The sequence below is a fragment of the Alligator sinensis genome, unplaced genomic scaffold (assembly GCF_000455745.1).
Source record: "Alligator sinensis unplaced genomic scaffold, ASM45574v1 scaffold63_1, whole genome shotgun sequence".
In the NCBI taxonomy this organism is placed as follows: domain Eukaryota; kingdom Metazoa; phylum Chordata; order Crocodylia; family Alligatoridae; genus Alligator; species Alligator sinensis.
This window is the reverse complement of record NW_005842811.1, coordinates 679,358-694,485: the sequence shown is the minus strand read 5'-3', so window position 1 is coordinate 694,485 and position 15,128 is coordinate 679,358. Positions and strand designations below refer to the sequence as shown.

The window sequence follows — 15,128 nt, the reverse complement described above, 5'->3', positions numbered from 1 at the left end:
TATTCTTGTTCAAGCTTTTATAAATTCAATGTCACTACCTTCTCCTGCGCACCCCACCCCCACGCAAGCAGGGGCTGGGGCCTGGCCACAACCCCTCTGCTCTAGCAGGGCTTTCTCCCTTCCCTTCCCTTCGGCAGTGGCTGGCAGGCATCCTCTAGTGCCCCCTGGCTTCTGGCTTGAACCAATGCAGGCATGTGGCTGCATTTCCTGAATCAAAAGTGAATGTATATTAATTTGCTTATTGTTTCAATCTAGGCAGCTTAGACTAACCTGCAAAGACTGAATCAATTCAGCCACATGCTTTTTGATTATCTGTATTTAGCCCTATTGTGTTACAGATTTGAACCAGTTTCCAATCGCTTATACCAATTTATGTATAATTTCTGTCCCTAGCCTAAGTGGTTAAAAGCATTATAAAAAGTGAATGGACTGACAATGCCAGGGCACAACAACTACAAATCTGCCTCAAATCATTTAAGAAATTACCCTAATTGACACAGGAATAACTCTGAAGAGTTTCAGGTTACGTCTATTCTCCCCACAACATCTTGTGCACTCCCTATTAAAAAGGAATTTTTAAAAGCACTTCCGAGGAAAGGTGCAACAGAAAGTCATACACTCAGGTTGTTATCTAGTACTTTAATTCTTAGAGGACAATGACAAAAGAAAGACAGCAGAATAAAAGGAGCAAAATTTGCCATTAAGTAAATAATACCTTTCCAAGTATCAAGTCAGTCAGTCCAGACTTTTTTAGGAAAACCGCAGCATCAGAAGCCAACACTCTTCCAGTGTTAGCAGTATCAACCTGTAGAAAAGGATTCACCACGGATTAGCTATCTGCATTGCTCCTATACATCTCTGTAAGAAGCTACCAGAGAAGATTATTCTTATATTAATGATGATTACATTTTTTAACATATTTCTCTAGTATTTTACACTAGAAGAAACCACGCAGTAGAATGCCACAATATTTAAACATTAATATTTTGATTGGACTACGTCTGTGTGTGTACAACAAACCAAGTTAAAACAAGGGGCCTAACATAATTTGTTCATGCCAATTTTTTATTACTTGAATGCTATCAAAGATGTACAAGAAACCATATACCTTAATAGTATATTCCCCCATGGTGAAAACACATCCATTCCAGTTGTTTACACATGCATTTAGCTGTATTATATTCATATTAAACATTGTCAACCAATTAAAATAAAATCTTAGCTACATTTAAGATATTCAGCATACATCTTCAGCCTTATCTCAGTACAAGTAACATTTATGTATAATTATTAAAAAATTCTGAATTAGCTTTCTATCACATCTACCAGACCTTTATTAAAAAGATGATTCCAAATAATATTCTAAGCAACACACTTATTGACTGGAAGTCAACTAGGGTAGCTCTAGAGTCTGAAATACTGGTCAGCTGGTATCTCTTTTCTGAAGTCCCAAGATAATCATTTATCTCATCACTTATAGAAGCATTTAGTGATGTTTCAAAGGCTGTTTACAAGTTAGTAACTGAACTTGCCACATGTGTGGTAAGACAGGCAAAATGCTTATCCACAACTACAGACACTCCCTTGCAATCTTAAATGTGACAGAAAGTAACAACTCCCACATCAAATTAATTATCTACAGGGGTTTTCAACCTTTTTGGATTGGTGTACCCCCGGCAGCCGGATGTGGAGCCGGGGGGGGGGGGGGGGGGGGGGGGGTGGAAAGCAGGGTGGTGCACAGCTGAATGTGGAGCAGCAGCAGCCACCGCATACAAGCTTTCCCTGCCCCCTCCATCTAGTTGAGCGGGTAGCATCTGCATGGCAGCACAGAATGGAGCATGATGCGCTCCATCCCTGCTTGCACGCACGTACCCCCGGGCGTGTGCATACCCCCCGGTTGACAACCCCTGATCTATAATATGAAAGTAACTGGTACTGAGCATGCCCAATCCCACTGTAATTACATGCTCAACAACTAAAAATAAAGGCTGTTGAGCAACTGTCAAATTAAAAAAAAAAAGAAAGAAACCTATATTCAATAGCACACTAATAACAGCAGCTCTAAACAATGTACATGTGTAGATGATTGATAACCACATCCAAGGTACCTAAAGGGTCCCTATTACAATACTATGTGAGCACTACAACAAAATCTTAAGTCCCTATGACAGGATGTCATCTGAAGGACTGAAGAAGCAAAGTATTTTAGCCATTTCTCATATTGGAAAGAATAAACTCAAAACAGTATGTTGCTTTTATTCTTCCAGATGAAATTACTTTAATTTCTGTGAAGGGCAACAAAGGCTGACAAATCAAATTATAGATGTGTGACTACAGAAATTCAAATTGAGAACATCAACATCTTTTTTTGTTCTCAAACTTTGGACCCTCAAAAACCCAAATTCATGATCAACTGTTCATCTGAGACCTAACTAAAATGTACTTCAAATAGGTAAAAGTACTGGGAGAATTGAAAGAAGTGCAACTTTCAGGGAAGCATTATCAAGTTGGCTCAATTGAACAAACAATGCTCTCCTGTGCGCACACTTCTGCAAGGCAACAAAATCCCTCAGGGGATCATTAGTTTGGAAGAAATTTAGAAACCTCCAGATGTGTGACTTAATGTCACTGAGTCCAATTTTCAAATTTAGATGTATACCAGGTAGTATAGACACTTCTGTAAAAAACAAGTTGTGTTGTATAGATAAAGTAGCATGTCGCTATTTATTTAAAAACACAACTATTTTCCCTGCCATGGACTGCAATGCCCTGAAAAACTCTACAGAATGTGACAGCTATGAAAGAATTTAAACAGAGGAAACAGATGTAGTGACAGGACCCTTTTCCCTTCTACTACTCTTCAAAGAGAAAGAGCCTAATCAAACAACATTCAAATAAATGAACTTGAAGGGAAGTCAGAAACACATGTGGCATTCATACCTTGATGTTTCAAATCAAAGCTTCTCCAGTGTTATAAAAAGATGGCTCCAGACTCTAGAGCCAAGAACACATTGAGTAACCCCCAAAGGCTTCTTTTATTCAGTTATTTAAAATGACTTGAGGTTTACTATTATGTAGTTGCAGATTATTATTATTTGTGACGTTCTCTGGAATAGATTGAGAATGGCTAGTATGAATCTATGCTAGGACAGTTTGCTAGGAAGCATTGCTAGCATGCTATAACTTCTCCAAGTATTTTGCCTTCAACGGGAAGCATCATCTATAATCTTCCAGATTTTTTAAGCCAAGAATATATGATTAGCTTCCAAAAGGAACTGGACAACCTTCACTGTTCAACACGATAGACCATTTGAAATATTCAGTGTATACATTTGTATACATCTGATAAAAGCTTGCATAAAGTGCCCTCAAGATTCAACATTTGGAAGGTACTCTCTATCAGGTTGTAGTTCCACTTCTGGAGGTACTTTTTGATCGTAGTAAAGGTATATAGATGACTTCTTTATTTACTTCTTTTACCAATTCTTTAAAAATAAAGAAGCAAACAAATCTCAACAATTAATTGCCTTCCTTTAACTGCAGTTTCACTTACCATACCTTTTACTGAATGGCCTTTTTGCAAGTTTATGGCTGCCTTTCCCCCAACATTTCTAAATAAATTGGGCTGGCCTGATGAAAGAGGTGCCTATACTAGATACAACAACACTGTCAAGGCTCTTCCATTAAGCTCAGTTACACATGCAATAGACACTGTTTTTAACTTAGAACTAGTGAGCCTAGCATCCATTCAGAAAAAGCTTGTTGGATCAGGTTTTTCATTCTTTCAGGAATATCCAGAGTCAGCAGAGACTATTTTTAACAATTTCAACTTCATCCTCTGCAACTCCTCAGTCACCATCATAAACAGGCATCTGTTATTAGTGGAGCAAATTCAAATACTACTAACTTCACGTTCCACTGATTTAACGGATTAAAAAAATAAACAAACAAAAAATACCTTGGCTTTTCCTTTCAGTTAATCTACAGACAACTGAACAATTATCCATCAAAACTATACAAGTCAAAATCAACTACTAATCAATTACTAATCAAAAAGAAAAAGGCCCAGAAAAAAAGCTAAAACACACATAGTACTTTCATTTTTAATGCAGTAGTTTTATATAGTCATTTTTAAGAGTTCAAGTTCAAATTACTCTAAAAGGGAAGTGATCCTATTACACCTGTCTTCTGTATAATTCACTGACTCCAAATTAGAGTTGTGTGACAGGATATTCAAAACACCACTAGTTTAAGAATGGGGAACAGAGAATAATTATGATGTTCATGTCTCTTCTGAAGTACAGACTTGTCCTACTTCAAAAGTAAGATTCAATCAGAAAGCAGGTGAAGTCTCAAATCAGTGGGTAAAAAATTAGGAAACCAACAATACTGGGATTTTTTTATCTGAACTATTGTTTGGGCTTGGCAGTAAAATTATCAGGATGTATTGATCTGGTAAACACAAGTGTGCAGATAATCTCTTCTGTCCTCGTGAACTCTATAATATGGGAGTCTCCCAATTAACCGACTACTGTACATACACTGAAGTGGACACACCCTGTATTTATCATCCAGACCATGGTGCTACCTGCATTTCTCCAACTGGCCTTTTGCACTGCATGCAGGATGTGCCAGCCCTGGCCCAGCACACAGAGCCTGCCTGGCGAGTACTTCACACAGCATGCAGGGCCAGACCTGGAGCAGAGGCTCTATGTGGCACCCACACCAGAACAGCCCCACATGCTAGATCTGAGGCTCATCTGGATTTGGTCCACAAGCTGGGCCTGCAAACTGCATGCAACACTGTACTATCCAGCCTGCAGACTGGCCCCAGCACCCCTCTAAGTAAAGTATGATCTAAAACAGCTGCTACTTGACTCCGCCCAATCCAGAAAAGGTGATATGATCTCCAGTGCATGTTATAATAAAAAAAGTGACACCAAGTCAAAGATCAAGTTCAATTCTGAATACACTAGATGAGCTAGGCAGTGGTTGTCAATGGATCTGCATCAATATTTCACTCTCTCCAGCAGTTTTTCCGGTGAGGTACAGCACTTTTATTCACTCTCTTTCTATGCTTATGGGGTAAGTATAGTAAGAAATGGCTGGGATAATTAAAGAAGAAGAAATTATGAATTCTCCAAGTTAATTATATCCATTCCTTTGCATCCAATATACCCATATATCAGAACACAACAAAATAGCCTGATTTTTTTAACCCAATAGCAGAGATAGAAAATTAGTAACTCACTTCATTTCAGGCCAATAGGCAAGGAAATGCCCAGATCAAGGGAAAAAAAAGGTACAGCTTTACTGCTACGTGTTCTCCTGTTTACTCCCAACCCTTAAAGCCAGCCCAGAAACTGCAGATCATGTAGGTTCCTTGTAATAGTCTTCCAGGTCTGCATCATGCTTACGTGGCCTAGCGTGATCTCGATCCCTAGCAAAATAAGTACAAAATCATCCAACAGCCAGATTCTAAATTTCTGAGAGAGTGGACCTGGTCCAAAGCCTTTACCATCGTTAACAATGCATTTTAAAAGCACAAGCAACTGTCCTGCCAATTCTATAAAGTTATATACTGCTGGCCCTACTCTATCATCTGCGACAAAAGGATATTCTACTTTCACATCTAATGTGACCATCCAACAGCAGTCACACATGAGCACAAGGTTTTCATTATTTTTTTTTTTTTTTAAACAGAGCTCTAGATATTGTAAAGCAAATGGGTAAGCCAGAAAATACATACCTGTCGATAGTACTTCTCATACACAGGGTTTGCACTTGATAGCTGTGAAGAAAGAAAGGTAAAGAAGTATGACTAAAATGCATAATTATCCATCTAGTTTACTTATATGATCAAGTTGCATTAATTTAAATAGTAAGGCAATATAATAGCAGTTTTTTATAAAGTTTTTTTTTCAAAAGACTATGAGGATCACACAATTCTGTAATATTATAGACCATGCATAATGATATTAGATGGGACAACATAATAAGAACTATAAAATTGTCTCCAACTGATCAGAATTATTAATTTCCATATTTCATAACTGTTCTTTACAAGACTTCTAGCTTCCTGCTCTGAAGTAACTGGTAGTGGCCACAATGAGCAACAGGCTAGCTAACTACATGGTACAAGTCAAGATAGGCGACTCTTAAAATTAATTAGAGTAATAAAAAGCCCAAAGTATGAATACAATTTGAATTCAATTATTCTTCCAGAATTAAGTGCTTGATATGAAACATAACAAAACATTAAAAGTCACTTCTGCCAAGAAAAAAAAAGTATTCAAGAATAAAATTAACTACAAAATTTGAGCCTGTCATCTGTTCCAGCATTCCAAAGACTTGTTTTCAATTTGCAACCTCATCTGTGAAATTGCCAGAAATCAAAAGCAATTACTACACTCAGATCTAACTAAATTGGTGTCATTACTGACAAAGTGCAATTAGGATTAGGTTCTTTCAGCATGGGTCCCTAATACCTGAGAAAGCTTTGCTTCCATATGCAACAAAAGCTTTATGAAAGTGGTGAGCTTAGGCACTCAAGCCACATTTAAACTTCAAGAGATAACAAAGCTTCTCATAGAAGGCCCTCAATTCACTTATTCAAATACTGGTTCAAAACATGTTTGCCTGAGGGACTAATCAGGAAGGCGTGGGCTGCAGGTTTTAGGGAACTGCCTTCTTTCTACCCTAATCAAAGAGGTAAAATTGTAGATTTCTTTTTTTTGAATGATGGGTTTGTTCCCTAAGCCATACAACTTGGGAACACCATGATAAGGTGGAATTCAAGCATTATCAATAGAATATATTGGGCTACCTTTGCTACATCTAACAGGGAGTGCTGACCACAATTAAATCTAGCACTTCAACACACTGATAAGGAGGGGAAAAAAACCACCACCACCTTCCTCTGAATACAAGCCAAAAACACTTTCCATTCCCTTTGATACAGAAATATGACTAATCATGAAAGCCTCTAAATACACATGAATAAGGATATGAATCCCAAAAACTATGTAAAAGTATAACATTGACTTCTAATTTCTGATTTAGGAAACTTATAATTTGCATGCAAAGATGGACATTGGCAATATTCCAGGTTTTATCCCAACTACCTCCAACAAGTAAACCAAAAAATGTCCTGGGGTATGACAGCAAAACCTTTAAAAAAAAAAAAATCATTGCTGACTGGGAGAGTCAGAAATTTCTGTACTGCAAACCTACTTGTTTACAAAGAAAATCCACAAAGTTTTTTCCTGACCACAGTAAAAAAACCCAGTGTCTTTCAAAAAATAGGTAGGTCTGTTGAAAACCTTTGGGTGAAGGTCAGAGAGGGAGAGCAGCACAGGGGGGATTGTCACGGTGGGTGCCTGCTGTAGGCCACCAAACCAGGGGGAGGTGGAGATCTCCTTTAAACAACTGACGGAAGTTTCCAAATCACAGGACTTGGCTCTCATGGGGCACTTTAATTATCAGGACATCTGCTGAGAAGGAAACACAGTAGTGAACGTGCAGTCCTGCAAATTCTGGGAGTGTGATGGAAATAACTTTTTGGTGCAGGTGATGGAGAGGCCGACTGGGGACAGGGGAACAGGGGAAAGCTCTTCTCAACGTACTGCTCATAAACAAGGAGCAATGGGTTGAGAACATGAAGGTGGAAGGTGACTAGGGTGACAGCAACCATGAAATGACAGCGTTCAAGACCCTAAGGGGAGGAGGGAAGAAAAGCATCAGAATAAAGACAATGGATTTCAAAAAAGCAAGCTTTAACAAACTCGGGGAACTGGTAGGCAGGATCCTCTGGAAGGCGAGTCTGAAGGGAAAAGGAGTCCAGGAGAGCTGGCTGCACTTTAAGGACGCCCTCTCAAGCGGGTAGAAGCAAGCTATCCCAATGCAAGAGTAGAATGGGAGGTGCAACAGGAGTCCAGCCTGGCTTGACAAGCATCTCTTCAATACGCTGAAACTCAAAAAGCAACACTACAAATAGTGGAAACTTGGTCATATTACAAGGGAAGTTTAAGCTTATCACACAGGTGTACAGGGAGAAAATTAAGGTCAAGGTATAAATGAAGATGCAAAAGGCAAGCGACCTAAAGAGCAACAAAGTATGTCAAAAGTATGTCAAAAGTAAGAGGAAGACCACATAACCCATAAGCCCCTTACAGAACTCAGAAGGCAACCTAGTTACAGATAATTCAGAAGAGACCAAAATATTTCATTCCTTTTTTACTTCAGCCTTCACAAATAAAATCAGCTACCAGATAACAAGTACAGCTGGCAGCAAAGACCACTGAGAGCCAGGTTAACCCCTCCGCAGCCCCACAGCCATCACAGAATTCAGAGTGTTGGATCCTTGCTTGGCATATAAAACTGCAGTGGTTTCAGGACCAAGAAAGGGTTAACTCGGTTCATAGCAGTGACATTTTTCTCGCAGCAGCTTCCTGTCGTCCCCCCCACCCCAACTCCTCCTGCAGCTGGACACTTGAGCCCCCTGCCTCTCTTCCAGGGTCCCAGGGCCCTAAAATAAATGCACTTGTGCAGCAAACAGATCCCTTTTAAAACCCTAAAATAATTTGAAAAGAAGAGCACATTCCAGAGAATAAGAAATTAAGCCTGCAAGGAAAAATTTTTCACTATTATAAGAGGACCCCCAAGCTGATTTAATGACAGTTTAAAATACATGGCAAATAAAGGTAAGAGATAAGAACTGGGATTCAGCAACCTAGCTTTGCAAAATACTGAACTGCTACAGGTCGGTCTCAGAGAACTGGTTGCCTTACCTTAACTTGTTCTACCAATACTGTATCCTACCTCCTTCTTCCACCCATGTTGCAGGTATTAAGAAGCATATATACTCATGTTGAAAACTCTTTATTGATAACAAGAATATCTAGGCATTCAGGAAGTAAAGCAGGCTGCTAAACAGCACCAAAAAACCCTTGTATTATGAGAAGATTATTTAAAAAGTCGACTTGTTTTTACCTAGCATAATGAAGGCTGACAGAGGATGACTGCTCCATGTCAAATATATTAAGGTTGGAGATAAAGAACTTTTTAAGCTAAAGGACAATGTTGGAAGAAAAACAAATAGGTATAAATTGGCCATGAGCACACTGAGGCTGACAATAAAAAATATTTCTAACCATCAGAGGAATGATGATCCAGGACACTCTTCAAACAATAGTACGCAGGCAAAAAAAACCCTATTCTTAAGATGGAGCTTGATGAGTTTCTGGAAGAGGCAACGTGACACATCTACTGACTATAGCAAGGGATTGGACTAGATGATACAGGTGTCCCCTGCCTGTCCTGTTACTAAAGTAATCTTCACTTAAACACATTTGACATTTATTAATTGGACTAACACTAGTCTTATTTGTCAGTATTTTCACTGGAAGATTTTCCAGATTAAAGGTCCCTCTATGCTCCAAAGAGCATACAATGGTTGCGTGGTTAGTAAGCTTGTGCAAAGCAGCTAGTATTTGCTTCGGATTTGGCCGATTCATGGGCAAGTGATTTGATGCAGTGATTTGAATCACTGTCCCGAATCAATTCAGCTGAATCGGATTCAGAGATATGGCCGATAACGAATCGGCCTCTGAATCAAACAGGCCCCATCCCCAACCCCTGCTCTCCCAGCTCCATCAATGGCAGCCCCACCCAGCCCCATCATCTCAGCTCTTTAAAAAAAAAGGTCCACACTCACCAGCAGCTGCCAGGTGTGAGGGCAATCCCTGCTGCCCCCCACTGCCCTGTGCTGCGTGGCAGGCTCTGCCACAAACCCCCAGGACCCCCGACAGCTGCAGCAGCAGCCGGTGAGCGTGGGGCTTTTTTTTTTTTATTATTATTAAAAGAGACTGGACACTGGGGCCAGGCGGGGCAGCCATTGACAGGACTGGGAGAACGGGTGGGGGTCAGGGGTGCCCAGGAGGGATGGGGGCATAGGCAGGGGATGGGGCCTGGCAGGGAACCCCCCATGGTCCCCTCCCAACTCCTCTAGCCCTCCTCCACCCCTTACTTACTGGCACAGAGTGCAGGTCCAGCTCCCTGCAGCGGCTAACAGGGGCTGACTGAATCTCTGAAGCTCTCCAAATTGATTTGAAACTATGAAACTATGATTTGGAGAGCTTCGAATCAATTCAGACTTCTTTATTGGTTTCCCGATTTGATTTGGATTCAAAGATTTGGCTGCTGAATCGGGCCAAATCTCCTCCGAATCAAATCAGCACCCAAAGCTTTGCATAGCCCTAATGATTAGATGCTATACAAATTAGACTCTACTGAAGTTAAACAAACTACTTTCATCGCCATGAAGAGTTCTAGCCTTACTATTTGCTCCCCCTAGTAAAAGTCAGATTGTACATTTGAGGCTAGAAGCTTTAAACGTTGTGGACCCAACTCTTGGAAAGAGAGTTGCAACAGATAAGACTGCAAAGAGTGACGACGAGGAATCAAAACCAACACAAATAAGTGATTGAAGAAAATTCTGTATAAATACAAGGTTTTGCCCTGAAATGTAGAAAAACAGGGCTGGAAAGAAACTCAGGAGGCCTTCTAGTCCAGCCCCCTGCTCAAGGCAGGATCATCCCTGAAGGTAATGATTACATCAGTACTATGAAAAACACCAAGAAAATATGCTTATTTAATGACAAACTTTAAAATATGAAGAGGGAATTATTTTGTTTTCTGTGCCCCACTATTTCAGGGGCGGAGGGGAAGTAAGGTTGGAATTCAGACCATTCTTTTGGGACTGAATTTAACAGTTCCTTATTAAAGCAAGTTTTTACTCAAACACCACCTCAAGTTTCTCCCCAGCTACCTCATTAGATTTAAACTGACTCAAGGAATTAAACACATTGCACGTTGGTGGGTATTATAGTAAATTTTCTTTAAAACTTAATGTTTTTAGAAAGTTAATTTATTAGGAATTTTCTTTATTCCTTAATCTGCTAAAAAGTGGCACCATGTCAAAAGACTTTATACACCGTTTTATTAATTTCCATAGGCTTGCTGAGAACTTGCCTATTTGTGCAGTAATGTTCAGACACTAATGGTCAACCCCTCACTAGTAGGGGATTCAGAAATGTTTAGAGAAGTATCAAATGACTAGTTACTGTTAAACATAAGTGAATATTGAATAGCTGTAGTTCATATTAAAACATTTCCCAGACAAAGGATCTTTAGTTTGATACAGCAACTTCTTGAAATGATGCCTGCTTTAAGACTTAACACATGACTGTCAGAATGACTAAATGTAAGCCTAGGTGCTGTATGTGTGTCAAGTCAACTCAATATTTGACAATAATCTAAACATATCCCTCAGCTATCTCATTTGTGTCAAATCCACAGACACGCTAACCCAGACAGGCAAGCAGCCACACTGAAGTTGCAAACAAAAAACTGAACAAAACTGGCTGGCGAGCGTGAAGAACAAAACAATACAATTGCAAGTGCTTGGAGGCTTCATCTTAAATTTGTCACCCCTGTTCTCTCCCATCTCCATCCCATCCCCCAAGACAGGGACCATTGTTTTGTAGATCATCTAAATGGCAGATTAATGTCATCCAGTTGTTCAGCCAACCTCTATTCCAGCCAAATTTATCATTGCAACTCTTGGACAGGAAACACATGCACAACACTCAGATCCCGGAGCTACAGCATTTTACAAATGCAAAACAATCTTTTCATTCAACACCCATTATATAAGCCAATTTAAAAAAAACTCTTTAAAAAAGAAAAAGAAAAAAACATCCAATTTTGAGGACTCCTATTCATTGTAACTTTAGTATCACTGCAATAAATAGAATTTCCTCTGAAACTTGGTAGTTTGGAAGATTTAAATTAACTTACTAGTTTGAGACTTCATGGTTTTTGCCACAGAAAGAACACTGAGCAAGAAGATTAGCACAGGGGAAATAACCTGACAAGGTTTTGACATGCATCAGCGTAACAAGAATACGATGAATTCCATAGTGACACTTAGGAATTTCATCAGGTAACACGGTGCGTCTCCACGTTACTAGAACAATCACAGCTGCTGACTAGGAACGGTGGAGTTGTTTGCAGCGCGAGAGGAAGTGCGGAGAGGTTACATTCCACTGCGTTCAACAAACTAAAACACAGAATTACAAGTTCCATTTAAAGAAACAGATTATGTCAGGAGATTAAAATCTGTTCTAGTATTTATCCTGTAAAGCAGAGGTGTCAAATGCACAGCCCATGAGCTGGCAGCCATGTAATTTTGCCCTGGGGGCTCGTAGAGGGATGGAGAATTCAGGGACAGGGCTCACTCCTGAAATCTGGGGCACAGAACCGCGCTGCGGAGGGGGCTGAATGATGGCTATGTTACCCACTGTGCTAACGCTCACCCCATCTCTGCCACCACATCCAGATCTGACTGCAGAGAGCCCCAGAGTCTGGATCCAGCACAGGGCAAGGTGAGTTTGACACCCCTGCTCCAGAGCAAGTACTGAGTGGAGAGTGTGTGGGCCCTTCAATTCTAACACAAGACACAGAAATCAGCTTTATGTCTGCCTCTTCCTTTCTCCCCTTTTGATAGTAGTTATCCCTTGCAAGTTTTTGTCCCTTCCATTCACTCCCACTGTTATGTCCTGGCATAAATTTATGCTATTTCAAACTTACAAAAGGAAACTTACACAACACTTCTCAGAGACGAGCCTATGAACTCCACTTCATCAACCTCCCGGATACAAAAAATCACGGACTAAACATAGACATTGGATTTATGACACATTATAACCTGCCTGACATCTGACTCCCCAGGTATCTCTCCACTTTCATCCCCCTTCTCTCTCTCTCTCCCCCACCTCCTGTCTCTTACCCATTGACTCCTCAATCTACATTTTCACTGACTACCTGTCTTGTATGCATACCAGCACAGCCGCTGGCTTCTTTACTTCTCATTCCATCCAGGAAGAGCACACACCAACTGCTGAAACTTCCTTAGCCTGACGAAGGGTTTTTGAACCCGAAAGCTTGCTTAATAACTATTCTCCAACTATTTGGGTTGGTCTAATAAAAGATATCAGATTCACCCAAGGAACCTTGTCTGCTGTTTCAAACAGCCTTCTCCTCCGCTCCTGCTTCTCCTAGTTAACAAAGTAAATGAGCAAGACTATCATCTACCTAGAAAGGGAGAAGAAAGCAATCCAAAAACATTAATATTTTAGTTTCTTCCACCCATCTGAATGGAAGGATAGATCGTAGACAGTGTGTGTGAAGCTGTGACAGATTAAATACTAGTGTGCTCAGGCCCATGTCATTCTGAAAGTGCATATTCCAGAAATGACCCAAGTCTTCATAGTAAAACCATCTCCATCCTTTCCCCACCCAAGCTCTTCTGCGGCACTATAATTACATATAAGGAAGGGACTGGATGCATTTTATTATTATTTTGTTAAACCTTTCAGTGTCTGCCTTCTTCTGGCCCATTCTGGTTCACAATACAGTAGTGAACCATTTAAGCACAGCAGTATATCAAGATGGGCTCACTGATATAATTAAATAAAGAGATAAATGGGGGGGGGAGGGGGATCACCCATAATTAGTCAAAAATTTAAAAAATGTATTTCAAAGCTTCAACATTTCTAGCGGCAGTCTCTTTTCAAACGTTGCACAGGTTTACAGAAACAGAATGAAACAGCTAATATGGGGAGGCAGGGAGGACTATTGAGGCAACTTCTCTCTCTCTTTTTTATTGTTTTGCTGCTTGGTTAAAGCGTTGAGGGAAATATTTCCCCCAGCTTCCCCTACACTATTCCACAGCCAAGTACATCTCAGTTTCAGGAAGTTGTTCTTGATGTTCAGCCTAGTTTCCCCTGGCAAATATCATCCAGTTAAAACTAACAGGGCCCCCTTTTATTCCTCTACGTCCTTTACATATTTTTACAGTGTTCTCTGGTCCTTTACCAAGATCATGCTTTTTAAATATTTGAATTTCTCTTATAGTTCTTCACTATAAATTCTTCCAATTTGTCATAATTGTTTGGGTTCAGCACCGCAATATTTAAAAGTACGCAAGCACCGCAAGTTACTCCATGACCCAACACACGCAACAAAAAAATCTGACTGGTTATCACTGATGTCTCATTAACTCCTATCTAGTTGCTGCCCACTATCACCTCAAGGGCTTTGTCTACATTAGAAAAATTTGTATGGATTTTTTGCACCAATTAACCCCTATAGCAATAACAAGGGGATCATAAGCTATAAGCAGGGGAAGGCATTTTCTTCTCTCCTGTCCCCTGAAGTGTTTAACCCTGCACAGACAAATTATGTGTTTTCCAGAACTTTTTCCTCTCCAATCTAATATGCATCTCAGAGTTTCACTGAAATTTTCCAAGATCTCATTTTCATTGGGGTCTTTTCATCTCTCCCATAATTATGCTATCTACAAAACACTAAAATAAAGTTTTCCAGTGGACTCCTCTTGTAGGCCAGAGAGTTTTCCCAACAGCAAAAAAACAATAAAAACTTTGTTCTGAACAAAATGTCCTATACCCTAGAACACCGAGTGAACATGCACACATTTAACACGCGCCCTTTTACTGTACTTCACTAACAGCTCAACTGTATACTCACTGAAATAGTTAAGATTTTTTATGCTGTGCATGGACATTCTTCATCATCTGAAAGTTAACAAAGGCCAGTGTAGTCGATGTCAGCAAGATACACTGTGTAATCACTGCATGATTAGTCAAGGACGCTCCTACTCACTGCAGAGTAGGAGTTTTGAAGAGATGGGAGCCCAGGAAGGGTGGCTGTGCCTTAAGGAAACGATCCTTCGGGCACAGAGGGAGACGATCCCGACGCGAGGAAAAAGAGGGAAAGGGGCCAGGAGGCTTCCTTGGCTGACCAGAGAAATCCAGGGCAGCCTGCAGACTAAAAGGGGAGCATATAAAAAGTGGAAACGGGGAAAGATTACCAAAGAGGAGTATACCTCCTCTGCTCGCATTTGTAGGGAGGCAGTTAGACGGGCCAAAGTTACTATGGAGCTGAGGATGGCATCCCAAGTAAAGGATAACAAAACAATGTTTTTTAGATATATAGGGAGTAAAAGGAAGGCCCAGGGTGGAACAGGACCCCTGCTAAATGGGCAG

The 15,128-nt window shown here is 40.3% G+C and overlaps 1 long non-coding RNA gene across 2 annotated transcripts in view; it reads right to left on the bottom strand.

Annotated features, from left to right (window-relative positions):
* Nucleotides 1-705: 705 nt before the first annotated feature.
* The window catches only part of LOC112547921, a 24,131-nt gene continuing 9,708 nt past the window's right edge, over nt 706-15,128 (bottom strand). Inside the window, exons 1-3 of one of the 2 annotated variants that reach the window (XR_003091711.1) lie at nt 7,785-9,631; nt 5,750-5,791; nt 706-805 (exon numbers count right to left, since the gene is read on the bottom strand). This is a non-coding gene — a long non-coding RNA (uncharacterized LOC112547921). Of the gene's footprint in view, nt 806-5,749; nt 5,792-7,784; nt 9,632-15,128 lie in introns of those variants that run through there. The other variant, XR_003091712.1, reaches the window with a different exon arrangement.